This window comes from Callithrix jacchus, chromosome 15, assembly GCF_049354715.1.
Source record: "Callithrix jacchus isolate 240 chromosome 15, calJac240_pri, whole genome shotgun sequence".
Lineage (NCBI taxonomy): Eukaryota > Metazoa > Chordata > Mammalia > Primates > Cebidae > Callithrix > Callithrix jacchus.
This window is the reverse complement of record NC_133516.1, coordinates 16,270,285-16,296,898: the sequence shown is the minus strand read 5'-3', so window position 1 is coordinate 16,296,898 and position 26,614 is coordinate 16,270,285. Positions and strand designations below refer to the sequence as shown.

At 44.4% G+C, this 26,614-nt stretch overlaps 1 long non-coding RNA gene across 1 annotated transcript in view; it reads right to left on the bottom strand.

Annotated features, from left to right (window-relative positions):
• Positions 1-1,064: 1,064 nt before the first annotated feature.
• LOC144579422 (uncharacterized) overlaps positions 1,065-26,614 on the bottom strand; it is a 44,422-nt gene continuing 18,872 nt past the window's right edge. The window contains exons 2-4 of the long non-coding RNA XR_013526895.1: positions 9,138-9,254; positions 5,990-6,300; positions 1,065-1,128 (exon numbers count right to left, since the gene is read on the bottom strand). This is a non-coding gene — a long non-coding RNA (uncharacterized LOC144579422). The remainder of the gene's footprint in view (positions 1,129-5,989; positions 6,301-9,137; positions 9,255-26,614) is intronic.

Below are 26,614 nucleotides of genomic sequence, written 5' to 3'. Positions count from 1 at the left end.
AGCGGGTAGAAAAATAGGCAGGCTGTATTCCAGAGGGCGTTATATGCCAAACTCAAACAGCTAGACTTAAGGTAGGAGAGGGACACGGCCAAACTGGCAGCTTCAGCAGATTATTCTGCCCCATATTACAGAGGAGATGCCTGCAGGACCAGGACAGGAAGATTCATATGAAAATATTCTGAGGTCTGAGTGAGAGGTGGTGAGTGCTAAGCAAATCAAAGGGCACAAAGACGGAGAAATAAAAGTACCTTCGAGACGTGTTCAGGAGGGACCCCTGGCAAGACCTGATGGCTGGTACAGACTTTGAGATGGAGAAAGGAATCAGGGATGATGGTAAGGGGTTGGCTTGGGGTGATGGGACAGTCAGCAGATGGAACATCTTTAAAGGTCTGCCACTGCCAGAGAGTTTTATTTTGTGGCCACCTCAGAGCCCTCCCAAAGGAGTTTCTGCAGAGAGAGAAATGATACATTAACTTCATGAGTTGGCAAGGAGTGAGGAATAGGAAACACTAATTACAGGCCAACATAATTAGCCAGCAAGTCTGGGATCAGCTGCATGTAACCCCAGCTCATCTGCTCCTGAAAATGACCAGGGGAAGATGTGAGGGGCAGAGTGTGGGCAAGACATTTTGCAAATGCTGAGGGAGCAGCTGAGCTCAGACCTTGGTGACACTTGAGTTTGATGTTCCTGGCACTTTGATTCTGGTTTCTGGAGCCCTTGGGGGTGCCAGATGCACTGCAGCCAGCCAGCCAGTTGTCCAAACATCACTTCTGCTTTGGGGCCACTAATTACAAGGCTCCCCTTTAGCCTTATTGCTGTGCTCCATTAGGGCTTGCTGGTGACAGGCACAGGAAATGGACTGGAGGCCATTAGACCATCCAGGTTGAGAAAGGTCAGGTCTTGCCTCTTGGAAGAAAAGCCTAAAGTCTAGCTTTATAATCTGATGCTTGAAGCAGGAAAAAGATCTCAGGACTTGGAAAGAGGAATAAGTTCTTTTTCCAGCCCAGCCATATGATCTTGCACAAGCAAATCATTTCACTTCACACAGCCTCTGTTTGCTCACCCCTTACCTGGGCATAAAGAATCCCTGTTGTGAAGATCAGATGAGTGCAGAAGCATGGAAACACCTGGGAATGGCAAGCGCATTTTAGGAGCTGTTTACTGCTGTTGATGTTAATTTCTAACATAATCATTAAGGTACATTGAACCGGGAAGGAAGAAAATAGGGTTTTAATCCCATTTCTGACTCTGATCTTCATAAGACCTTAGACAAGTTACTTTTCTCTAGGCCACAGTTTCATCTGAAAACTGGAAATGTTGTTTTAGATCAGTTATTCTCAACTAGAAATTTGCATTAGAATCATCAGTGTAGCTCTGTCAAGATATCCATTCTCACCCCAGATATGCTGAAGTAGATTCTCTGTGGAAAGGAGAATCTCATGACCACTGAGAACCATTAGAATGGATGGTCAAGTACCTGCCTCCCACCTCTGCATGCCTGCTCCCCCGACTGCTGGAAGTATAGGACCCCCCCATAGGATAAGGCTGGATACAACCTTCAGCCCAGATTCCATCCTTAGTCTGAGACACTTAAACCACCTCAGGCCCAAGCTCTGGACCTCAGCATCAAGTTCTCCGAGCACCGAGCTGGCTCTGACCTCTTGTGTCAGTCACATCTAAACTCCACCCAGGCATCCAGACATGGCGCTCACCTCATTCCCTAGGAGAGCTGCATGCTGGCCTTGTCCAGCCCTGCTTGGCAAGGCATTGCTTCGCTTTTCTCAGAGTCTGAATCCTAGGCTAATGGGAAACCTGTTACTAGCTGGAAGATTGCCCTGCTCTGACCACCTGCTGGGATTATGCAGCTATCCCCTGCTGTCGAACCCTTCCTTTTCTGGTACCACCTGCCTCACAAAGAACTCCTTCCCATCCTGAACTCCTGTTGGACACCATGACAGGCTTCCCAGGGCCACACGTGGCCCTTTGTGCAGCCTAGCAGGTGGCCTTTTCTGCTTCTAGGCTGCCTTCTCATTTCTTCTCTATTTCAAGTTTATTCTGACCCTGTCCAGCTGTAGCCAAAGTCATTTTGTCCATCTCTGCCCCACATGTGATTTCAGTGGTTTCTAATATCCCTCAGGGCTGAAAAGAGTCAGAGTGGTTTCTCTGGACTTCAGGAAAAACATTGAGCTTCTCTGGACCTGTTTGCTCTTCTGTAAAGTAAGAGTGATAACATCTGCCTTGTTGTAGGAACATTCTCTGACTCAAAAGCTCCTTCCCAACTATTAAGTGAAAGAACTTCTGGTCCTCTGGTCTTAGGTCTTAAACACTGCGTCCTGAAGAAGATTTCCTTCACAAACATTCCCCCACAACTCTTCTGTGCTCTGATAGCAACCTGTACTTTTCCTTCACAACTCCTTAAACTTGTGTAATTGTCAATTACCAGTTTAAAGTCTTTCTCCCGGTCTGTTGCAGTGGCTCACACCTGTAATCCTCGGCACTTTGGGAGGCCAAGGTGGGTGGATCTCCTGAGATCAGGAGTTCAAGACCAGCCTGGCCAACATGATGGGTGAAGCCCCATCTCTACTGAAAATACAAAAATTAGCTGGGTGTGGTGGCACACACTTGTAATCCCAGCTACTTGGGAGGCTGAGGCAGGAGAATCACTTGAACCTAGGAGGTAGAGGTTTCAGTGAGTTGGGATCACTTCACAGCACTCCAGCCTGGGCGACAAGAATGAAACTCCATCTCCAAGAAAAGTAAAATAAAATAAAAATAAAGTTTTTCTTTCTTACTATTTCTTAGGTGCCATGAGGGCAGAAACTGCCTCACTCACCACTATTAAATCCCCCATGCTGGAGCATAGCAGACATGAAATATACATATCCAATGGCTGACAGATGAAATGTTGAATGTGTCTGACCCACAGCCAGTCCTCAGCCAATATAATTCCCTCCTCTCCTCTACCAGAGTGCACCACTAAGCGCAAGGCAGGTGGTGAGGCCTCAGCACAGAAGAGCACAGAGCAGAGCCGAGCTGTTGCATGAGGCCTGCCCCAGCCTCTCTCCTGAGCCCTGTGTGATCTGAAACCCAAGCAGCAGCCACAGGCAACTCCAAGTCTGGTGAGAATGATGCCCGTGTCAGCAATTATCAGTCCTGACGTATTCAGTATTTAAATTTTTCACCTGGAAATCTTTTTTAAAATAGTGGTGCCTTGGTCCTACTCATAGAGATTTTCATGTAATCAGTCTGAAATGTGACCTGCTCTTTGGTATTTTTAAACAATTTCCCTAAGTAATCCCAATATACACCAGTGGATGAGAACCACTGATCTGGTTCAATCACCATTTTTTGGACACAAACGCTGAGGCATGGGGGAGAAAGGAGTTAGCCCAAGAACCTCCAATAGCTTTTGCAGAGCTGGAGCTAAAAGTTAGAAGAGCTAACTTTCCACCCACCGCTCCTTCCACTGCACCAAGTGACAAATTGAAATCCCCTTTATCAATAGCAGAGGCAGCTTTCCTGGCACCAAAGTTGAGAGCGGAGCGCTTGTGTTTCCACCCTAAAAGATCTGTTATTAAAAGCCTGTTTATGCAAGAAAGAAATAATTAAAAGTGAATGAGTACAATTTTTTATCACAATGAATATTAATTAAAGGAAAACACTGAGTCAGTACTCATCTAGAAAAAGACAGAGACTGAAAGGCAGACTGCTCATACTGGGTTTGTCAGTCACATCGGGCAGTAATGGAATGACAGGACCCTAATAGGAAAATGTTGCTCTATTTTCCTCAATTCCTCTTGGATTTAGAAGTTAGCCAAAATGCATGCAGATCTGCTGTCAGGTTAGGCTCCATGGCTCTGCATTCTGCTTGAGCACAGGATTCTGCTCTGCATTCTACATTCTGCTCTAGCATTCTGCTTGCATTCTTTCTGGCCTAGGGCCCAGCCCTCAGGGGGCTTCAGGCTGTAAATGGTTTTCCTTATGCAGGGTCAGAATGCTAGAGAAGCAAGTGGCCTCTTCAGCCTCCCTAGAGAGTGAGGAGCCAAACAGATTGAGTGATGTGCCACGTTGTTCTTGTCCCTAAGCCCTGGGAGAAATGCAAAAGCACAGAGTTTTCCAAAGAAGAATCTCCAAATCATCAGCGGGTCACCAGAGCTGATCAATTAGGTTCAACTGGGAGGCTTTTAAAAACACATATTGCCAAGCCTTGGTCCTACTGAATATGAATCTTTTGAGCTGAGATCTCATAATTGGGAGTAAGCATTCTGACAAACTTTCTTGTTAAACTCTGGTTTTTAGCCCAGCTCAAGATCTTTGCTTTCCTTGGTCAACTGGACTGAAGTCATCTAAGAATCAATCATTGATTCATTCATTCGGCTGATAAATATTTATCTTCATTAGGCACTTTGCTGGTTATTCATGAAGACAGAGACTTTTCCTCTGTTTTCGAGTTTCCTGTGGCTTAACAACAGAAACTACCACAGTGATGACCGCGCCATGAGGGAGAAGCACCATGGTGAGGGAACACAGAGGTAGGAGAACTCAGCTCTAAGTGGGGAGTCCACAAAGGCTTCCAGAGATGATGAATGGAGAAGTAGGTTGAGTGGCATGTTCTCCCAGCAAAAATACAGAGCCTTCGAGAGGCGGCTGGAGAATCAGCTTTAACTGGAAGGCAGAGAGTATGGTGTTTCCTGAGGCTGACGAGTGCTGGATGGGGAAGAGCTCATGCTGTGTAAAGGCAAGTGAATTTCATCATGTCGGAGACAAATTGCACCCAAATTGTCTGACAGAATATGAATATCAGCATAGAGAAAAGAAGTCAATGGTTCAGGAGACTGACACACACACTGGTGGGTTCTCGTGGGAACACATGCAGAGACTGCGGGTTAAAATGCTTCTTCATTATACTGGACTTTGGAAACTAACAAGTGTTTGGGGGAGTGATATGGTTGGTCTCTGTGCCCCATCCAAATCTCATTTTGAATTGTAATCCCCACATGTCAAGGGAGGGAGGTGATTGGATCACGGGGGCAGTTTTCCCTCGTGCTGCTATCATGATAGCCAGTGAGTTCTCAGGAGAGCTGATGTCTCTGTGTAAGTGTCTGGAAGTTTCTCCTTTGCTCTTCTCTCTCCTGCTGCCTTGTGAAGAAGTTCCTTGCTCCCCCTTCATCTTCCACTGTGATTGTAAGTATTGTGAGCCCTCCTTGGCAATGCGGAACTGTGAGCCAAGTGAACCTCTTACCTTTATAAATTACCCAGTCTAGGGTATTTCTTTATAAAAGTGTGAAAATGGACTAATACAGGGAATTTCAAAAGAAGTACCAGATAGGAGGGGCCATCTACTTAGGAGCCAAGATAGTGAATATTTAAGTAATATGAAAGGCAGGAAAAGAGAGACCAGAAGTTCAGAGAAAGAAGTGACAACTTCCCAGAGAAGCTCGGTAGATCCTGAACAGGCAGGAAGGAGAAGAGAAGGAACTTTAGGCTGGGCAAGGCTTGGCCCTGGGACCAGCAGCAGGGAGCAAGGACCCCAACCATCACTGTAAACCAAAAAGGTCTTCATGGGATTTTTGACCCATGGCTGTGGGCAAATGCCTAACAATTTCCTAAAGAGAAGGGGCCCACGTTTGGCTGCAACTGCACAAACAGAGCAGCAGGATGGGTACCAGTTCCGACAACCAGAAACCGGTGAGTTCTGCACTCACGCGGGTCCCACGTGGTACATTTTAGAAAAGAGTAAGTGGATTCTATTTTTTCCGAGACTGGTCTTACAGAACTAGGGTTCCTCGGCTCTGGCAGGACCGGCAGAGCTCCTCCATACCAACTCTCACAACTCAGAGATGTGAGATTTTGAAAGGAATGTCTGCGTGTTTGGGGACCTCCCACTGTCACTCTGCCATCTAGTCCCACCTGAAATGAGACCTTTTCCCTTGAAGGACCTGTTCTCTCTTCTTCTGGTTAGCAAACCCAGCTTCACATTGGACTTACCTGGGGAGTTTTCAAACTTGTTGTTGCTTGGATCCCACCCCCAGAGATTTTTTTTCTTAGGGATAGGGTGTTGCTTTATTGTCCAGACTGGAGTACAGTGGGATGATCATGGCTCACTGCAACTTTGAACTCCTGGGCTCAAGTGATCCTCCTGCCTCAGCCTCCTGAGTAGCTGGGACTACAAGCACACATCACCATGCCCGGCTAATTTATTTTTGTTTTCTGTAGAGGCAGGGTCTCACACTGTGTTTCTCAGGCTGGTCTTGAATTCTTGATTTCAAGCTGTCTTCCTGCCTTGGCTTCCCAAAGTGCTGGAATTACAAGCATAAGCCATTATACTAGGCCAGAAATTCTTATTAATTAATGTGGAGTAGTGACTGGGCATTAAGCCTGGTAAACATTACCCATTATTACTCTTATTTAGATAGTCAACCAACAGATGTTAGAAGGGAATCAAGGAATTATTTAGCAATTGAGGGGTTGGCTAAGAATGTTATTCCCATTTTAATGAAGGATTCTTTTCTTTTTCTTCTTATTCATAGCTTGCTGATTTTCCTTTCAAACTCCAAAAGCAGTTCACACTTATTGCTATAGTCCAAACAACACAATAAATGTATTTTTTGTATATCTAAAATTAAGCTATCTATATTCTCCTCTGTTTATAATAACAAAAACAATAACTTCCTACTTCCCACATTTCACATAGGGAACATTTGGGGTTTAGAATCTAATATTGATTTTTTAATAGTCCAGCAATTAGATTTAATTTTAAATTTTCTTTCTTTATTCAGGAACGCTTCTCTCTCCTATGAATTCCCCTTGTATTCCTTTTTCATTTTAAAGATTAGAGTTTTCAGGAATTCTCATAGTGAGAATTGGGCAGACTTTTGTCTGCCTGAAACACTTTTACTTTATCTTACATTTCAATGATCGTTTGAGAATCAGCACAGAATTCTGGGTTCAAAATTATTTCCCTTCCTAACATTGAAGATACTATACTCTCTCGAAGCCATTATTGCCAACCAGAAGCTTGTTTATTATTGTCCTGTTCTCTCTCCTTTGTACACAATCTTTGGTTTCTTTCTAGAAGCTTTTATATTGTCTTTCCTTTCATTTTCCAAAATTTGACCAGAACATGTCTAGGGTTGATATTTTTCTTCCCATTCATTCTGCTTAGAAACCTGGTGTTCCCTTTCAATCTAAAAACTCTGGCACTGGGATTTTTCTTATATTATGTCTTTACTTTTTCTCTCACTCATTTTGTCTCTTCTCTCCATCTTGTACTCTTATTGTTACAGATACTGGAATTTTCCACCCTGTCCTCTGAATGTCTTCACTTTTCCCGTCTGTTCTCTCTTGGTCCTTCTGTTTAAGTACTGACAGCATCACTCCATTCAGTCCCGCAGCACAGGACTCTCTCTTTATGTATAGCCAATAAGCCTTTGCAGGCCACTTACTGACTTTTTCTTCTCAACCAGCCTTTTTTTTCATTTCTAAGATCTTTAATTGGTACTTTTTCATAACAGCTTGTTCTTATTTTATAAATATAAATATTAATTATAGTTTTTACATTTTATTTACTGAATTTTCTCTTTCCTCAGGTACTATTTTCTATTAAGTTTTGTTCCTTTCTTTCTCAATATTTGTTTGCTTAAATATTTAGCAATGCTTGGTAACATGGTCAACTTCGCATTAGAGATGGCTTTCAAGGCCGTCTGGGATTGTTCTTTCTTTACCAAAATCTGACTCCAGTCCTGTGGTGGAGGAATGGGGTGTGCTCCAGGCAATGAGTTGATGAGTTGTGCCTGTGGCCAGACCTAGGTGTGGGGTGTGGAGGGGTTCCAGCTTCTCTTGACTGTCACAGGTACATCCCCGCCTCTGGGGCCCCAGCACTAGGAGGCGCTGTCCTATTGCACTCATTCATGTGGTTTGCGGCTGGGCTCTGTGAAGGGAGTTTGAGGTGAAGACTTACAGCACTATTATGGGTCTTCAGACTCTCCAGGTCTAGGGAGGTATTCTGCCCAAGCTCACATGTAGAGGAGCTGTAAATTTGATTAGCACTGGGCTCAGAGAAACTTGGGAAATACATGAATCCAAACATAATCCAAAGACAAAAAAAAGAAACTTTAAATATTTCACTATGTTGCCTTTCCCTATTCTGGGGTGAATATATGTGTTTGAAAGACTAGCCCCTAGTGCTTATGTGTGCATAGTTAACCTGACTCTGTTAAGTGTTTTCCACAACACCTGAAGCTTAATAAATTACAGCCACTATGAAAAGGCATTCAAAGAATGTATTATAGTTATCGAAAGTCATTTGCTCCTCTCTTTTTCCCTCTATTTCTACTTCTTCTCTCTTTAAAATCAGATTTTAACTTAGAATGGGTCTTAGAAGCCATTTACTTAAATCCCTATATGTTCACTTTTTGAGGTTCATTAATACGCTACTATTTCAAGGTTAACTAAAACATTTCCATGGCGGCAAATATGGAAAGTTGTTGGGATTCACTCAGGGTGACTGGCAAAATATTAGGGAAATATTAAGGTAAGTTAGAAGATTCTAGTCTCAAACCTTTTGAAAGGCCAAAAGGTTTTAATAGAATGGGCTGAAGGCAGCCAGTTCATTATGTTAGAATTTTAAGTCATGGGATAAAAGATCAGGATAACAAAAGCTTCCCCAGTTAAGTCTGCTTACCCCACACCCCTTTGTCTCTACTCTGTTTACTCATATAAACTTTGTGCTGGATGGTCCTCTCACGGGGAGGGAGAAGGGGAATTACCCGTTAATGGTATTTGCTCTGGGCCCCAGAAATAAAACCTTCTAGCATTCGTAAAACCACAATATTAATTTTAACAATATTAATTATCCACAAGTGTGTCAACTTAGAACATCTGTTACTAAATCTATGCTAAATAAATGCAAGGAAGAACCGGGAATCATGGTTGCTTAGGGGCAATTGCCCTCTAAAAGCAGCTGATGACCATCCCTGGCCCACTCAAATGCACGGTATTCTGGTGTGTGTAAGTGCATTCACTCATCTGGTTGTTAAATCAGGGTCTGTAAAACAGACCTCTGCAGGTGGTAATCAGTGTCTCAGAAAGTAAAGATAACAGCATGAAAAGAAAAAGTCATCCGTAAGCTCATTACCAGAGACTGTATCCGCTCTGTAAGCTGTGGCTGAGGAAGGAGAAGCTGTGGGCCGGGAATCTAGCAGTGTGTGGGTCACTGGTCAAGTCTCTCCATGCCAGTCCTCCGTACTTCCCCCTGAAACAGGAAGACCTCGTTTGTTTCTACTGATTGCAGAAACAAAAGATGGACAACAAGCCTGTCCCATCCAAGAAGCGCTGATGAAGCCTCAATGCTGCCTGCTCATGCCCTCTTTCCTGTCCCTCATCATGTTGGTCACAGTGTCTATCTCTTGAATCTCATGGGAAATACATGAGATTCAAACATAATCCAAATCTCAGAGCTAAAAGAATCATTCTGCTCATTGCTTGTCTTAAAGTATAAGTGTAGTATAGGCTTTGTCATTCCAGGTGTGTGGTCACACCAAGACCAATCTCAGGAGAGCTGTGGTAGCTGTGTGATTGTTCTCCTGCACTACCAAGGGAAACTCCCCTAAGAAGCTTCAATGTCACCTCCAACTTGAAGCCCTCCTCTCTCTGCCCAGGTAGGTGCTCAGTCCCAGCTCTGTGTTCCTTCACTCTTCATACATATTTTTCCTACAGCATTTATAGGGTGGGTGTTTATTTATAGGTCTCTCTTAACTGATGAATTATGAACTTCCTAAAGACAAAGATACAACCATTCCAGGCACATAACAAGGGATTAAAAGTTTGATGAATTAATGAACAAATGTTCCAATTAAGACACTTTACTAAGGAGGCTTACCAAATGTTTTAGAAGCATTTTTGTTTATATAAAAAACAGCCCCAAGAACAAATAAGACAAATTCATGTGCCATACTAAACATGATCTAAACATTCTAATCGAGGCTTACTTCTGTAAACGTAGACATTTATTTCCCGACATATAAACATTCTAATCGAGGCTTACTTCTGTAAACGTAGACATTTATTTCCCGACATATCCTAGAGTCAAGGGTGGAAAGCATGCGAGCAGTTGTTTACTCTAACACCACAATCACTGAGTGAATTGATGCTGCAGACTCTCAGAAGAGTGCTAATCTAGTACAAACTCCTTCATTCTCAGGGGTACACCTGCTCTCCAATTCATCTATTTCAAACTCAGGAAAACACTATTTTTAGAAGAAAGCATTTCAGGAAATTGAAAGAGAATTGAATTTAAAGTTAGAAATTTAGACTTGGAGTCAAGGTCTTCTATGAAACGGCTTTTGTGCTCATCTCCTCACTATCCCAAGCCACATTGTCTGATCTTGAAAGTAGCAATAGTAATAACTGCTATCACAAGGTGATTGTGGACACAAAGTGTGAAAATGAACATGAACGACTTTGTGAATAGTGAAACACTGTGTACGCTTAAGAAAAGAAAGAAAAGGAGGGTGGGAGGTCTGTAAAATTAAAATGATCCTTCTCCAAAGATGAGAGAGAAATCATTGCAGTCATGGAATATCCTATTACAGGGAACAGGAATGCCTCCCTTACGGTTATGTGGGGAGTCAGCAGAAGGAATCAGTTTTGTAACTCTAATCTGATGCCCTGTCTTTCCTGCCTCCATCCTCCCACCTTTCTGAACCTGTGTCTCTCTCGTAGAGAGCTATGTGCTTGGAGCCACGCTGTCTGGGTTTGGATTCTGGCTCTGCCGCTGATCAAACCTCTGTGCATGACTTTAACACACCTGTAAAATCGGTGTAATCATAGTATCTCCACATAGAGTCCTTTCTTCCCTCTTATCTAATTTTTCTCTTGAGGGTCTATCACTACAACTTCCTTGTCATTACACTCCCTTGCCTCTCCTTCTCTTCTGTGCGCTATACTCGCTTTCCAAAACCACCACCCTAGGAGAGTTAATCAGAACTCTCCTTTTACTCTCTGCCTGCCACCATGCAACTGAGAGGAGCTTGGGAAATACCTATGACCACACAAACTGCCCTGCTTTAAATATAGGACCCAGGACCACAGGTGTGCCCTTAAGGTTACCTGGCTACCATATTGTATTGTCTTATTTCACTTACTCTCCCACCTGCTAGAAACGTTTTTACAGCTTCCCCTCTTTTCAGTCTGCCATTGCCCACACCCTCGGCAACTGGCCTTGCTTTCCTCATCTCTGAGGAAATGGAAACAATTAGATGAGCATTTCTATGGACTCTCACAAATACACCCATAAAACTGCCAGTATGTTCAAACAAATCCTCGACCTTACCTTTTATTACTAAAGACAAATTCCCATCTCCTGTCTAGAGCTGTTATGGGCTATATTGTGTACTCCAAAAATTCATAGGTTAAAGTCGTAATCCCCAGTGCCTCAGGACATGTCCTCGTTTGGAAATGAGGTCTTTGTGGATGTAATTAGTTAAGATGAGGTTATACTGGAGGAGTGTGGGCCCCTAAATCAATATGACCGATTCTTAAAAAGAGGAAAAGTGTATTCCCAGACATGCACACAGGGAGAATGCCAGATTAAGATGAAGGCTGAGGTCGGAGTGACCCACCCATAAGCCATGGAACACCAAAGATCACGAGCAAACACTAGAAACCAGGGGAGCGGCAGGGAACAGGTTCTGCCTTACAGCTCTTAGAACCAACCCTGCTCACACCTTGATCTTGAGTGTTCAGCCTCCAGAACTGTAAGACAATGAATTTCTGTTGCCTAAATCACCCATTCTGTGGTACTTCGCTATGGCAGCCAGTAGACTATGATGAGGTCCACCCCTTCAATCACCTAGAGTGGCTGGGTCTTACCCTCTTTCAACTACTCAAAGACATTGTTTAAAGAGTGCTTCCTTTTTTCTCCTATGATGTTTGTTTTTCCCTCTCTATTGCATCATTCTCATAGGCATCCACACAGGCTGTTATTTGTCCCATTATTTAAAAAAAAATAGTTTTTAGCTTCCTTTGACTCCACTTCCTCTGCCTTCCACCCCCTCTCTCTGCAAGACTTTGCAGCAAAAATTCCTGTGTTGATGTATTCACTGTCTCCAGTTCTTCTCCTCCTAATTTCCCTTAAAGAGACTCAATCTAAGACTTTCATGCTCACTAGTCCACGTAAAGAGTTCTCGTCCGAGGCACTAGTGAGTCCACATTACTAAACCCAGAGGCTGATTTTCAGCCGTGCTCTTACTTGAGCCACCAGCAACATTGGATGCAGCCAATCTTTGCTTGCTTTTTGAGGCATTCCCTTTCCCTGGCTTGTGGCACAGCACCACACTGGCCTTCTTTGGCCTTTTCCACTGACTGCTCCTTCTCATTCTCATCTTCTCGGAGACTCCTAACATTGGAGCCCCCAGGGCCCTGTCCTTGGTCCTCCCCTGTGTGTGCTCACATTTCCTCAGTGGACTCATCCAGGCTCAAGGTTTTAACTACCACTTGTGTACCAAAGACTTCTAAATGTATACCTTCAGTCAAGCCTCTTCCCTGAATCCCAGACTCACCTGTCCCACTGCTCACTCCACTAGACACCAACAAGCTTAACATGTCCCAAACTGGACTCCTCACGTTCCTCCAAATGCCTCATCACCAGTATTCTTCCACCTCTCAGTAATGGGCAACTTCATCCTTCCAGGATCTCAGGCCAGAACCTGGTAGCCATTCTTAACTGTTCACTTTCTCTCACACCACAGATTCACTAGTCAAGGCGTCTGATTGGAGCTACATTTAAACCCTATGTGGCATCTAAACCTTTCTCGCTTCCTCTGCTGAGCTAACATCATATCTCCCTAGAATTATTGCAATCGCCTCCTGACTGGTCTCTGGACTTCCACTCTTGCACCCTATGTCATGGGTATAAGTGGCCAGGGCCGACTCTGCAGGTGTAAAGGAATTTACCAAGACAGTTGTAGGTTAAAAAGGCAGAGTTATGAGAGAAAGTATGAAAATTTGTTGCAAGGTTGCAGTGGGCAGCACAGCAGAGAAGGGACTATCTGCAAAGATGCAGGGGCTGGAGGGAAGTTTTTTAGGGTCCTGCTGAAGGGGGCCATGTGTGGAATAAGGTCATTGTGCCTGCTGAATAAAGTCATTGAACCCACAGTTGTTCTTCCCCAACGGGGACCCTTCCTCCTTGTTGCTTACTTGTATTCCCAGTATTCCACACTCTATAGTCCATCTCGACTCAGCAGTCAGAGAGATCTTGTAAAACACAAGTTGCATTCAGTCAGCTCAAAGTCCTCAGAGGCTCCCTACTTGATCCTATTTGATTTGGAGAGAAAGTCAAAGCCCTAGAGTGGCTCCTTAGGCCCTTCATGGCCTCTGCCCACCCGCATATCTCATTGCTTTTATTCCCCTCCTTCCTCCACTCCAGCCACAGGGCTCCGTGCTGGCCCTAGAGAATCCAAGTTGCTCCCCTTAGAGTCCATGCACTGGCTGGTCCTTCTCACCGTCCCCTCAGGTACCCACAGAGATAACTTTCTTACCACCTCTGCTTAAATGTCACTTCCTCAATGAGGTCTGCCTGGATTGCAATTAGTTAAAATTATAATCCCTGCTCTCAATTCCTGTCCTTATCCCTGCCCCATCACCTCCTAACGTACAATATAATTTACTTATTCATGTGATTATAATATATGTTTTACCTCCCTGTGCTAGACTATACGCTCTCAAGAGCAGGGATTTATTTTGTTGTTGTTGTTGATTCATGTGTATAATAGGTACTTGTGAAAGGAAAATGCATCTCAGGACCTTCAAATCACGAAGTGAAAGAGAAAAGCCAAGCTGGGAACTGCATCAGGCAAACCTGCCTCCCATTTTAATACTAAATAAGGTAGCTACAAAATGTACCTCCCTCACAATTTGCCTTCAAGGAAATTCCTTGTGGGCCTTTTAAGATCTTTGCCTTAAACCAGTTCTGTTGAATTTCACCCTGGCAACACAAATCGATAGCTTATCTTCATAGGTGCTGAACAAAGGACAAAGGACAGACAGAACTCGAGGTCATTCCTCTGCTCACCTGAGACAAATGCATATCCAATTGCTTTCTCTGCCCTATTGTTTATGTAAAAATGCAGATTCAGTGAGTCAGACTAAGGCATAAATGACTATTCCTCCTCTATCCCCTCTCATATGTAAACTGTGCCTTCAGTGAAAGGCTGATCAAAGACCCACACAGATGCAGCCTTTTGCCTCTTATCTACCTATGACCTAGAAGCCCCCATTTTGAGTTGTCCCGCCTTTCCGGACAGAACCAATGTATATCTTACATGTTTCATCCCTCCCTGAAATGCATAAAAGCATGCTGTGCCCCAGCCACCATTGGGCACATGTCATTAGGACCTGCTGAGACTGTTACAAGATGCGTCCTTAACCTTGGCAAAATAAACTTTCTAAATTGAAAGAAACCCATCTCAGATAATTTTGGATTCACATACTCAAAATATGTTTGTTGAATGTGTGAATAAATAAATGGATATAAAATTATTAGAACAGTGTCTGGCACCTAAACAGCAGTTAATAATTATTTCCTGTCCTCAATATCACCACCCGTTTTTCAGATCACATTTGCATTATAAAGATCTAGGAACTTGATTGGCAAAGAACCCCTTGAAGGAAAAGACCATGGGTGAGGGGGAAATGCAGGGAATGTTTGCAGATTAATGAAGCTCATCCAAGACTCATTTATTTCCAGTAGACTTTGCATGGGCTCTTAGGTTTTCCCCAACCGACTTCTTATACAGCCTTGGATGGATCCCTTGGACCTGGCAGAGCTCTGCTAAAATCACTGCTCTGGGCTTCTCAGGAGAACCGCAGGCCCAATTTAGCTAGCAGGAAGTAAAAATTAACAACCTCCCTGAAACCTCAACCTACTTCCGCTATTACCTCATTTCCAGAAATGTTCTGTCTTTAAGAATAAATGAAAGAAGTAAACCCTAACCCAAGAGCTAGTACGGTTAATGCTGCTAAACAAAGCATAAGCAGGCTCTGCACAGTCTGTCAGGATATTCCAGTGATCCGTAGAAAATACAAGTCGTTTTTAATTTTTTTTTTTAATGGAAGGGCTTACAAGGGGATGAACGTAATAAATCCATGTGACTTCCGCCTTACAGGATGACTCTGGCTGTGGCTTTTAAAACGGAGTGTAGGGTGGAAAGGTAGAAGTAGGGAGACCAGCCAGGAAGCTCGCAACCCTTCTGGAGAGAAGTGATGACAGCTCGGGTCACAGCCGTGGCATACAGTAGAAGATGTAACAAGTAGGTGGGTGCTAGATAGTCTTGAAAAAGGGAGTCAGTAGGGTTTCCTGGCTGGCTGGATGTGTGATGTGTGGCATGAGAGAAAGAGAGGGGTCAGAAGCAGCAGCACAACTTTGGGGCTGAACATCTGGAAGGACAGCGTTGCCCTCGGCTGAGGCGGAGGGAGCCCTCAAAGCACCTGACTGCACCTTCAGGACACTGCTGATATTCAGAGAATGTGTAATTGTAATTGCCTGTAATTTTTTTGTTCATGAACATTTCCCGTGGAGTTTTTTTTTTTTTTTTTTTTTTTTTTGAGACAGAATCTTGCTCTGTTGCCCAAGCTGGAGTGCAGTGGCCCAATCTCGGCTCACCACAACCTCCGCCTCCCAAATTCAAGCAATTCTCCTGCCTCAGCTTCCCGAGTAGCTGGGATCATAGGGGTGCACCACCACTCCCAGCTAATTTTTGTTGTTGTTGTTGTATTTTTAGTAGAGACAGGGATTCACCATGTTGGCCAGGCTGGTCTTGAACTCCTGACCTCAGGTGATCCACCATCTTGGCCTCCCAGAGTGCTGAGATTACAGGCATGAGCAACATGTCTTCTTTAACCGAGAACAGACACATTTTTCAATTTTCTCAGAAATAAGAGAGAAGAATTCAAAATCCCTAATCACTAATTCCTCCTTTCCCTGCCTTTTTCACTCTGTCCAGAAAAAAAATGAGTTTTCTGAATAATTTTCACAGAACAGAAATAGCTCTGACGTGTTCTTCAATCAAAATGCAGATTTTAGTGATCTCCACACACACACACCCTCTCCCAAGTGAACGTGCAAGTCTTGTCTGAAAGCCTCAATGTCCATTTAAAGCCCCCCAGTAAGAGGGGCATATATTATTTCTGTAACTGAAAGAAGTACAGTCAACATTTTATATTTCTAAACCCTTGGAATAAGGAAGAGCCCCATTTTCTGACTTGAAGTCCTCTGAGCAGTTGGAACCACTGGGCCACTGATGCTCAGCTATAGCCCATCCACTGATGGCTCCTCGCCCAGATATGAGCCCGACTCAACCAGGGGACCAGGAGAGGAAAAGGGGATAAGAGACAGGGAGAAAAAAAGGGTATAAGAGTGGAAATGGGAGATGAGGGCCTCCCAGCTTCCCATTACTAACACTAATTTACATTCTATATGTAATTTATGGCTCTGGGAATTTAGGACCACATGAAGCAATAAGATCAAATGGAAATCTTGACCTGCTTGTTTGGGTGAGTCAATTTTCCTGGAAGGCTCAGGGCATTGTGGAAAAAAAAAAAATGCATGCAAGGTGAAAGTATGGGTGTTGCTAGAGTCCAGGAGACCTCATGAGTTCAGTCAAGGCTGAGAGAGAATCGGGGCTCTATCCGGTACCCCAGGAACGTCTGCACTCACCGTGTCACGAGGGCACTGCTGCGTGCTGAGAAGAGAGCTGTGTTACAATGAGTTTTCAAACGATTCACTGCTCCCTAGATCAAGATTGTTGATATCAAGCAAAAGCAGTAGGAAGAGCGTGCCAGTAGAGCACTCTGCACTTAACAGAAGGTGTTCAGATACTTTCTGATTTGATTCTCAAACTACCCTGGATTGTCAGCTTCATCAAGACAGAGAATCATGTCTGTTCCATTCACTGTATCCACCGTGCTTAGGACAGGGAGTCGCATGTAACAGGTGCTCAGTGCATATTTGTTAAAGAAAAATGAAAGAACCCAATAAGACAAGAAACAGGAATTCTTCTTCCTATGTTATAATTGAGGCCAGAGTCCCACATTTAATAAATGGCAGAGCCAAGACCAGACTGAGGATTCTAATCCCAGGATCATTGTTAGTTATTTTGTTTTATGAGGCTTCTAGGTCACGAGCTTCAGTATGCGAAGAACTCCAAAAGTGTGAGCATATGGAGCAGATGTCCGGTGTAGAGAAAAGCAGGCTGAGTTCCTGGAGCTTCCTAGCACACAGAAAGATTTATAAAGAAAACTGAGGACTGAGATGTAGACACCCACATGGCAAGAAGCTTCACTTCCTTCCTGTGTGGCCAGGACACATTCCCAACCAGCAGGCACTGACTGGGGAGGTATGTGGCTCTTTAGCCTCCCCTGCAGCAGAGCTCCAGAAGGCAGACTCTCTAAGGGGCTGAGTGCTAGTAGGAAAAGTGCAAATCTAATGGATGATCCACTATTTAGGTATTACTACCTAAAGAGTGGGATTCATCACCCCCAGATGAGAAATTGTATCTCCAGAGGAAACAACCAAGAGTTTAGTCTTATTACAAATTGGAAAGCTGCCAACATGCATAGCTGGTTATGAAGCACAGCTATAAGACATTAGGTTCTTAAAGCTGAGAAGAACCCTAAATAGTCCATAGCCTGGGTCCCTAGACAAAAGTTCTGCGAAGCTGCTGAAATCATCTGCATATTATGAGTATTCTGTGGGGAATTGTCCATGACTTTCATCAGATCCTCAGAGGAGTCTCAGATTCAAACCCAGCCACATGAGGGTCTGCAATTACCTCCTCAGCCCCTCAACTACCCAGATTTGCTCAAAGCCCCAGGGATGGGAAGTCAGTCTTTCCCAAAACAGCCGAGGTCATTTCCTGTGATCAATTCCTGCTTCCCGCAGAGAGTGAGGAATGTGCAGATGGTTCCACTAGAACCTGAACAAAACAACTCTTTCCATGTGTCCTGCATATGAGGTCCAAAAAGGAGCTGTAAGGTTGGAGTACTGGGACAGCCTTCAAAATGCACCAGTCAGCAAGGAAAGTGCTGCTTTTTAATTTTGTGCGTTTAAAAACAACTAACGACTAGTTTCATTGCCTCCCCCAAAGTGAGGTTTTTAAGTGACAAATTCTGCTCCTCTGTCTCATAATAGTCTCATATAAAGGTTAGACTTGGAGCCGATGACACCCATCAGCACCAAATTCTAGTGGACCACCCCGAGAATGAAGTTTGTCACGCAGACAAAGCCCAGAGTTTGTGCTAAATGAGATCCTCTAGTGCTATCTGGTGGCTGCCACTTGTTACTACGCCTTTCACAACGTACCAAATTTGTATTTCCCTCTTGTTGCCCAGGCTGGAAGGCAATAGCGCCATCTTGGCTCACCGCAACCTCTGCCTCCTGGGTTCAACTGATTCGGTTGCCTCAGCCTCCAGCATAGCTGGGATTACAGGCATGCACCACCACATCCAGCTAATTTTGTATTTTTAGTAGAGACGGGTTTTCTCCATGTTGGTCAGCCTGGTCTCAAACTCCCGACCTTAGGTGATCTGCCTGCCTCGGCCTCCCAAAGTGCTGGGATTGCAGACGCGAGCCGTGCCCAGCTGCATTTCTGACTGTTTTAAGTATTCCAAAACTGAAATCAGTTTATATCCTCTCCTTGCTTACATATGAGTTGGGGCTCAGGGTTGTATAATCATTGTATCATGTGACTTATCAATGGCAGAGCCAACACTGGGGTTTAGGCCGTTCCTCTCATTTGGGAACTCTTTCCCACTCTGAGATCTGAAGGTGAGTGCAAGTGAAAATTGGTGGAGGGCGTTTTGGCAGTCGGAACTTCCAGTCTCAGGGTGGGAGCAAGCAGATGTGTTAAGGACATCTCTGGAGCACAGAGCACATCGGCCAAATCACAAAAGGTCTTTTATGCCAGGATATGGAGCTTAGCATCTCTTCGTAGGGAGGAGAGCAGTGGGGTGGGGTCAAGGTAGCAGCAGGGAGGATAAACTGAAAAACGTTAAAAAAAATATGGCCTACAGACCAGGCACTGTGGCTCATGCCTGTGATCCCAGCACTTTGGGAGGCCAAGGTGGGAAGATCACTGAGGCCAAAAGTTTGAGACCAGCCTCGGCAACATGGTGAAACCCTGTCTCTGCTAAAAATGCAAAAATTAGCCAGGTGTGATGGTGCGCACACCATCACACAGCCTACTTAGCAGGCTGAGACATGAGAATCATTTGAACCCAGGAGGTGGAAGCTTCAGTGAGCTGAGATCCCGGCACTGCACTCCAACCTGGGAAACAGAGTGAGACCCTGTCTCTCTCATTTTCATTCTCTCTCTCTCTCTCTCTCTCTCACACACACACACACACACACACACACACACACACACACAGTATGGCCTGTAGCCTGGGCAGCATAGCAAAGCCTCATCTCTACAAAAAATTGGGCCAGTGCCGTGGCTCATGCCTGTAATCCCAGCACTTTGGGAGGCTGAGGTGAGTGGATCACCTGAGATCAGGAGATCGACACCATCCTGACCAACATGGAGAAACCCAGTCTCTACTAAAAATTCAAAATTAGCTGGGTGTGGTAGCGCATGCCTGTAACCCCAGCTACTCAGGGGGCTGAGGAAGGAGAATCTCTTGAACCCGGGAGGCAGAGGTTGCGGTGTGCTGAGATCACACCATTGTACTCCAGCCTGGGCAACAAGAGCAAAACGCTGTCTCAAAAAAAAAAAAAGCTAGGTGTGGTAATGCACATCTGTAGTCTCAGGTACTTAGGAGGCTGAGGTAGGAGGATCACTTGAGCCTAGAAGATCGAAGCTGCAGTGAGCATGATCACACCACTGCTCCTGCTTCGGTGACAGAGCGAGACCCTGTCGGGGGTGGGGGGAAGGGGGGAAGTGTGACCCAGGGAAAGTGTCAGAGTGTCCAGGAGAGATAGCTTATAAACACACATTCCTACCCACCTCCAGAGACTCCATACAGTAGGTCTGGACTAGAACCCCAGTCATACCTGTAGCAAGCAGAAAGCTCCTTGGGTGTTTCTGGCACAAATGGTTCCAGAGCCACACTTGAAGAGCCGCTGGAGGAGAATGAGAAGGCAAAGACAGAGGCAGTTTGCAAAGGATGAAAGGGAACGAGCTCCTCGAGATTACAGCAGAAGTAGGCAGTCCGGGCGTAGGAAGGAGAAAGGAAAACAATGTGCGAAAAACTAAAGAAAGATTGCTGTAAGGAGACAATCATTCACAAAAACATACTCAACAGAAAAGTTAAAGTAGGTGTGAACAGAAAATGGGTTGACTGGATTTGGCCGCCAGAGGGTCCCTAAGGGCTCCACCTGGCAGCGGTTTCATTGGAACAAGGAGTACAGAAGCAATAGAGAGGAGGAGCTCATTGGAGAAGAGAAATAAGGAGAACTCAGGAAATATTCCTCTCTCCAGAAACTTGACTGGAAAAGAAAATGAGAAAGAGGATGAAGGCTGAAAGGGAATGGAAATTTTGTGCCAGAAAAGAATTTTGTTTTTCAGATGGGAAAGATTTAAATGTCGGTCTTTGCTGTGGAAGATGAGCAGCCTGAGAGTCACAAGCAGTGGATAAACAGAGCGGGCCTCACTGGAGAGGGGAGCCTCCTGAGGACCCAGAGGAGAGTTTGAGGGAAAGTAAGTTCACAGGTTGATTAAAGGTAGAGGCAATGAAAATAAATGTCCTGAATACAAAAGCCCATTTGGTAAAATTTGAGACACTACAAATCTGGGAGAACTGATGAGTTCATTAAATAACTGAAAATTAAAAAGATATTTACGATCTAGGGTGAAGAGCTACAAGTTGGCTTCAGTAGCGTAAGTGAAAATTCTGCAGTTGGTTTTTAAATTAATTTGTATGAATACAGGAGGGTAACTTGATCTAATAGCAAATGACGATGTAAAACAATTTCTTTTAATTGCATTTTAGGTTTTGGGGTACATGTGAAGAACATGCAAGATTGTTGCATGGGTACACACATGGCAGTGTGATTTGCTGCCTTCCTCCCCATCACCTATATCTGGCATTTCTCCCCATGCTATCTCTCCACAACTCCCCACTGTCCCTCCTCTATTTCTCCCCGACAGACCCCAGTGTGTGATGCTCCACTCCCTGTGTCCGTGTGTTCTCATTGTTCAACACCCACCTATGAGTGAGAACATGCAGTATTTGATTTTCTGTTCTTTTGTCAGTTTGCTGAGAATGATGGTTTCCAGATTCATCCATGTCCCTACAAAGGACACGAACTCATTGTTTTTGATGGCTGCCTAATATTCCATGGTGTATATGTGCCACATTTTCCCTGTCCAGTCTACCGTCGATGGGTATTTGGGTTGGCTCCAGGTCTTTGCTATCGCTATCATAAACGATGTAAAAAAATTAATTGGCGATATCTCCAATTGACTAAAAAGGCTGAGGAGGCTTTGAAAAGCTAAGACTTTGAGGTTATCAATGTGGGTTCTCAGGACTTTGCAGAATTCTAGCCCATCAACTGTTATACCATTTCCTTCTAAACATGCAAAGACTGGCCGGGCGCGGTGGCTCCCGCCTGTAATCCCAGCACTTTGGGAGGCCCAGGCGGATGAATCACGAGGTCAAGAAATCAAGACCATCCTAGTCAACATGATGAAACCCTGTCTCTACTAAAAATGCAAAAAAATCAGCTGGGCATGGTGGCGCGTGCCTGTAATCCCAGCTACTCTGGAGGCTGAGGCAGAATTGCCTGAACCCAGGAGGCGGAGGTTGCAGTCAGCCGAGATCGCGCCATTGCACTCCAGCCTGGGTAACAAGAGCGAAACTCCGTCTCAAAAAAAAAAAGATGCAAAGACAAGGAATGGTGGACGGTGCGATGGTTGAGCAACCTAATCTATATTGTGCTTTATAATATTTTAATTTTCCTTATTTGCAAACCTTGGTATTTGAGCTATAATTGGAAACCAGGTCTCTGTGATCTATCTCGAAGGATGTGGCTACAAATGAGGCTCATAAACCTTCCCAACCACCTGGAAAGCTTTTTTTTTTTTTTTTTTTTGAGACAGAATCTTTCTCTCTGTCACCCTAGCTTGAATGCCGTGGCACCATCTCAGCTCACTGCAACCTTCACCTCCTGGGTTTAAGCGATTTTCATGCCTCAACCTTCCAAGTAGTTAGGATTACAGGCGTACGCCACCATGCCCAGCTAATTTTTGTATTTTTAGTAGAGACAGGGTTTCACCATGTTGGCCAGGCTGATCTTGAACTCCTGACCTCAAATGATCTGCCTGCCTCAGCCTCCCAAAGTGCTGGGATTACAGGGGTGAGCCATCGTGCCCTGCTTGGAAAAACTTTTTAAGAAGTGTCCCCACAGAAATTCCTATTGTGTAGTTCTGGGCAGGGGATGAGAGGTCAGTAAATCATTCTGATAATCAGTTAGGTATGAAACCACTGAACTGTGTAGGAAAGTAGTCATCAATTGGTTTGGAGGTGACTGGTTCCCATCCTAAACTCCTAGAGAGAGAAAACTTTCATCCTTGTGCTTCACAAGTATTCAAAACCATTAGATTGTGCCTGTCCTGGGTATGACAAACTTACGTGCTTGAATCTACGGCTAATTACGGTTTACTAGTGGCATTTTTTGGTATTGAATATAAGAATGTAGGAAGATATGCTTAGACTTATAAAACCCATTTTCTTAAAAGAATTTAGTTTTCAAAATAGATTTGATCAGTATATATCTATTCTTTGTAATATTTTCAAGCGAACAGTCATTGATCAGCAATAGCTGTGTGTGATGATGCTGTGGATGTTATAAAGAGAGACGGATAAAGCAGTAAGAGGTGACTTGGAGCTAACTCGTCATATTCAGAGAACATACGTTTCTTAAAATGAACAAATCACTTATCATCTGTATTCTTTAGGTTTAATTGTATTAGTCATCATATTTCTTTCAGTTATGATTCATATACCATGAGGTCCACCCATTCTAGGTGTATTGTTTGATGAGTTTTAGTAAATTTGTACAGCTGTGTAAGCGTCATCACAGTTCTGGAACACGTCTGTTGTCTGACAGCAAAGTTCCCTCCTGCCTATGTGCAGTCCCACAGCCCCAGTGAATCTCGGATCTACTTTCCATCTCTATTATTTGTGCCTTTTCTAGAAATTCCATATAAATGGAATCATAAAACCTTTAGATTTTTATGATTGCCTTCTTTTGCTTAGCATAATGTCTGTGAGGGTGATTCCATTCGTCATGTGTATAAGTTTAATATGTCACTCCTTAACTTTAGCTCTTGCATTTCTGTCCGTGATCCATTTATTAATGAATCTTTTGTGTATCATGTGAAGTAAGACACTAAGTTTATGTATTTATGTGTATACTTATTCATTTTTGCATCTGGATAACCAGTTGGCTCACTACTATTTAAAAAGATCATCTTTCCCCTTTGAGTTACCTAGGCACCCTCGTTGGAAATCAATTGAACATAAACATATAGATTTATTTGTGCATTCTCCCTTCTATTCCATCAATCTTTCTGTCTATCCTTGTAGAAGCCTAAGTATTAATTTATGAAACCATTGTTTCAGTTATATGAAGTATGCTACTGTGTAAAATTTATTTCTAACTGAGGATTATGATAAAAATATTTTTTAAAAGACATTTGTCTAAGGAGTGCCAGATAATATTCAAAATAAGACACACAAAAAAGAGTTCTAGAATAAATGGGCTGTTGGAAACCATAAATATTTCAGAACCAGGTACAGCCTCATGCTTTGCAGAAGGGGAAACTGAGGTTTATGAAGAGAAAGGAGCCTTCCCAAGGTTAAGACAGAATGCAAGACTGAAGGACTCCTGCCTAGAATACCCCATCTTCTCACTGCACCTCCCAGCTGCTTCTACCTCCTCCCTCCACCAAGCTCCTGCTGGCAGCAGCTGGCAGAGCCCACATGGGCACAGGGGTGGGCAGTAGTAGCCCACTAGTGCTCCTGTGTTAACGCCCCTCCTCAGCCTTCTCTCTGAATCTCACTGAAAACAGTTGCCCCAGATGCTGCAGAACCCTGCTGGGTCCAGATGACTGTTCCCTGGGCTCCTACCCCTTCCTTCTTCAGGGAAGAAGGAGTTGGATTTTCTTCAAGGATTCTTCTTAGAATGGAAAAAGAAAGCAGAACCACCGACGTCAAATAGCTCTTACACAATGGCAGCGTCTTGCTCAGAATTGTGTAAATAATCAGGGAACATATGGATTAAATTTCCTCTACTTACCCAGGAATGTAATAAGTCAGGACCGTGGAGAAAGGCTGCCACTTAGCCCTGGCACTTAGAACACTTGAGTTGTCCTGGCCCCAACCCCAGTGGCTTTTTGCCCTGGAGCATTCCTATTCCCCCAAGTTCTAAGGGCTCCTGTGCTCTACAAGGCACCCACACATGGGCTTGGCTCTGTCCCTGACAGGCTGGCCTCAGTCATGCCTGCAGTGTCCCAGGCAGCCTTTACCCCTTCCTTCCTCGAAAGATTGTGCTTCCAGCCTCTCAGACAGGGCTGAATGTGTCTGTTCATTAGCTCATTCATTCATCCATTCACTCAGCTAATATTTGTTAAGCACTGTGTTGCAAAGCTCTGTGTTAGGAGTAGAAATACAACAGTGAACAAGGAAACACAGTCCTGCTCTCAGGCGTCGTGAAATACCCTTCTGGCATTCCAAGTTAGCAAAGCTTTTTAGATAGTGGTGAGTTCCTAGCACCGGAAGTGTTCTGCAGAGGTTGAGACTCAAGCATCAGATAAAGAACTGAGTGGTCATCCTCAAAGATCATGCCCAAGTGCAAGGTTTCAGGAGGCTTTTAAGTGCCTACAATGCTGTACCTGCATTCTTCCTGCCTCTGTCTGTGCAGTTCTCTTTGGACAGTACCTACCGGTGCTTTCGGCCAGAGGCTTTTGTTGAGGTCATGGATGGTCCCTGAAGAAACAACTATTGGTTTAGGTAAAGTAGATGCTCACCTTTCCTGCCTGAAAAAAATATATATATATTATTTTTAAAAAGGGTTCTGTCTCTGTTGCCTCAGAAGAAATCTGAGAATCTTCTCCTCAATGTGAATCAACCTAAAGAATAAAACAAAAATACTTAAAGTTCTAGATAAGATGTTCCCATTGGGGAAAACTGCATAAAGAAATATGGGAAATCTCTCTGCTATATTTTATAACTGAATGTAAATCTACACTTACCTCAAAATAAAAAGTATAACTAACACCCTGAGAGCTCTTGATGCTTGTACCATGGGCATATAAGATGTTATAATTAGGAGAAGAGGAGTGAAGCAGGGCTCAAGCAAAGGAGCTGGAATTCCAAGCACAGGAGAGAGAGAGAGATGGCTTGGCTCAAGAGAGAGAGAGATGGCATGGCCTGGGAGAGAGAGTGAGATGGCATGGCCCAGGAGAGAAAGAGATGGCATGACATGGGAGAGAGAGATGGCATGGCCTGAGAGAGAGAGATGGTGTGGCCCGGGAGAGAGAGAGATGGCATGGCCTGGGAGAGAGAGATGGCATGGCCCAGGAGAGAGAGAGATGGCATGGCCTGGGAGAGAGAGAGGGCATGGCCCGGGAGAGAGAGATGGCATGGCCTGGGAGAGAGAGTGAGATGGATGGCCTGGGAGAGAGAGAGAGAGATGGCATAGCCTAGGAGAGAGAGAGATGGCATGACCTAGGAGAGAGAGAGATTGCATGGCCTAGGAGAGAGAGAGATGGCATGGCCTGGGAGAGAAAGTGAGATGGCATAGACTGGGAGAGAGAGAGAGAGATGGCATGGCCCGGGAGACAGAGAGAGATGGCATGGCATGGAAGAGAGAGAGGGAGATGGCATGGCCTGGGAGAGAGAGAGAGATGGCATAGACTAGGAGAGAGAGATAGAAATGGCATGGCCTGGAAAAGATAGAGATGGACTGGGAGAGAGAGAGAGATGGCATGACCCAGAAGAGAGAAAGATGGCATGGCCTGGGAGAGAGATGCATGGCCTTGGGCCTGAGAGGTTAGAGCAGGTCTTAGTCCTCCTAGATAAAGGGTAGAGGGAGACATTGCTCCAGCTTCTTCTCTTATTTCTCCCTTCCTACCTACCACAAAACACTGCCCTCTATAAACCCCACCTTCACCCACCCCTACCCCTGTGGCTTCAGAGCCAGGAGGCTGGGACTCAAGTTCAGAGAAGGGAGAATGTGCTCAGGCTGAAGTGCTGGCTGAAGGGCGGAGGGAAGGAAAAGGAGGAGTGGAGGAATTTCCCCAAAGTCTAGAACACACAAGCTGGGAGGGAAGAATTGACCAAACTTAGTTAATTCCAAACTGGGTTGTGGGGGGCATGTTCCTGGGTAATTTGAGACACTATGTCAGTTGAAGGCTGCCTGTAGTTGTGTTTATCAGCTCACAAGTGTTCTAGCAGAAAGTTAGGTGGATGATGAAAGAAAACAGCTAATCTTCCTGAAGCATTCAGGTGAATGCCTGCGTCTAACTAACAGCTTACACATTATGTCTTCATGAAGTAGGCATGATTCCCCATTCATACATGATGACTGCATGTCATACCAGTATCTGAGTTCCC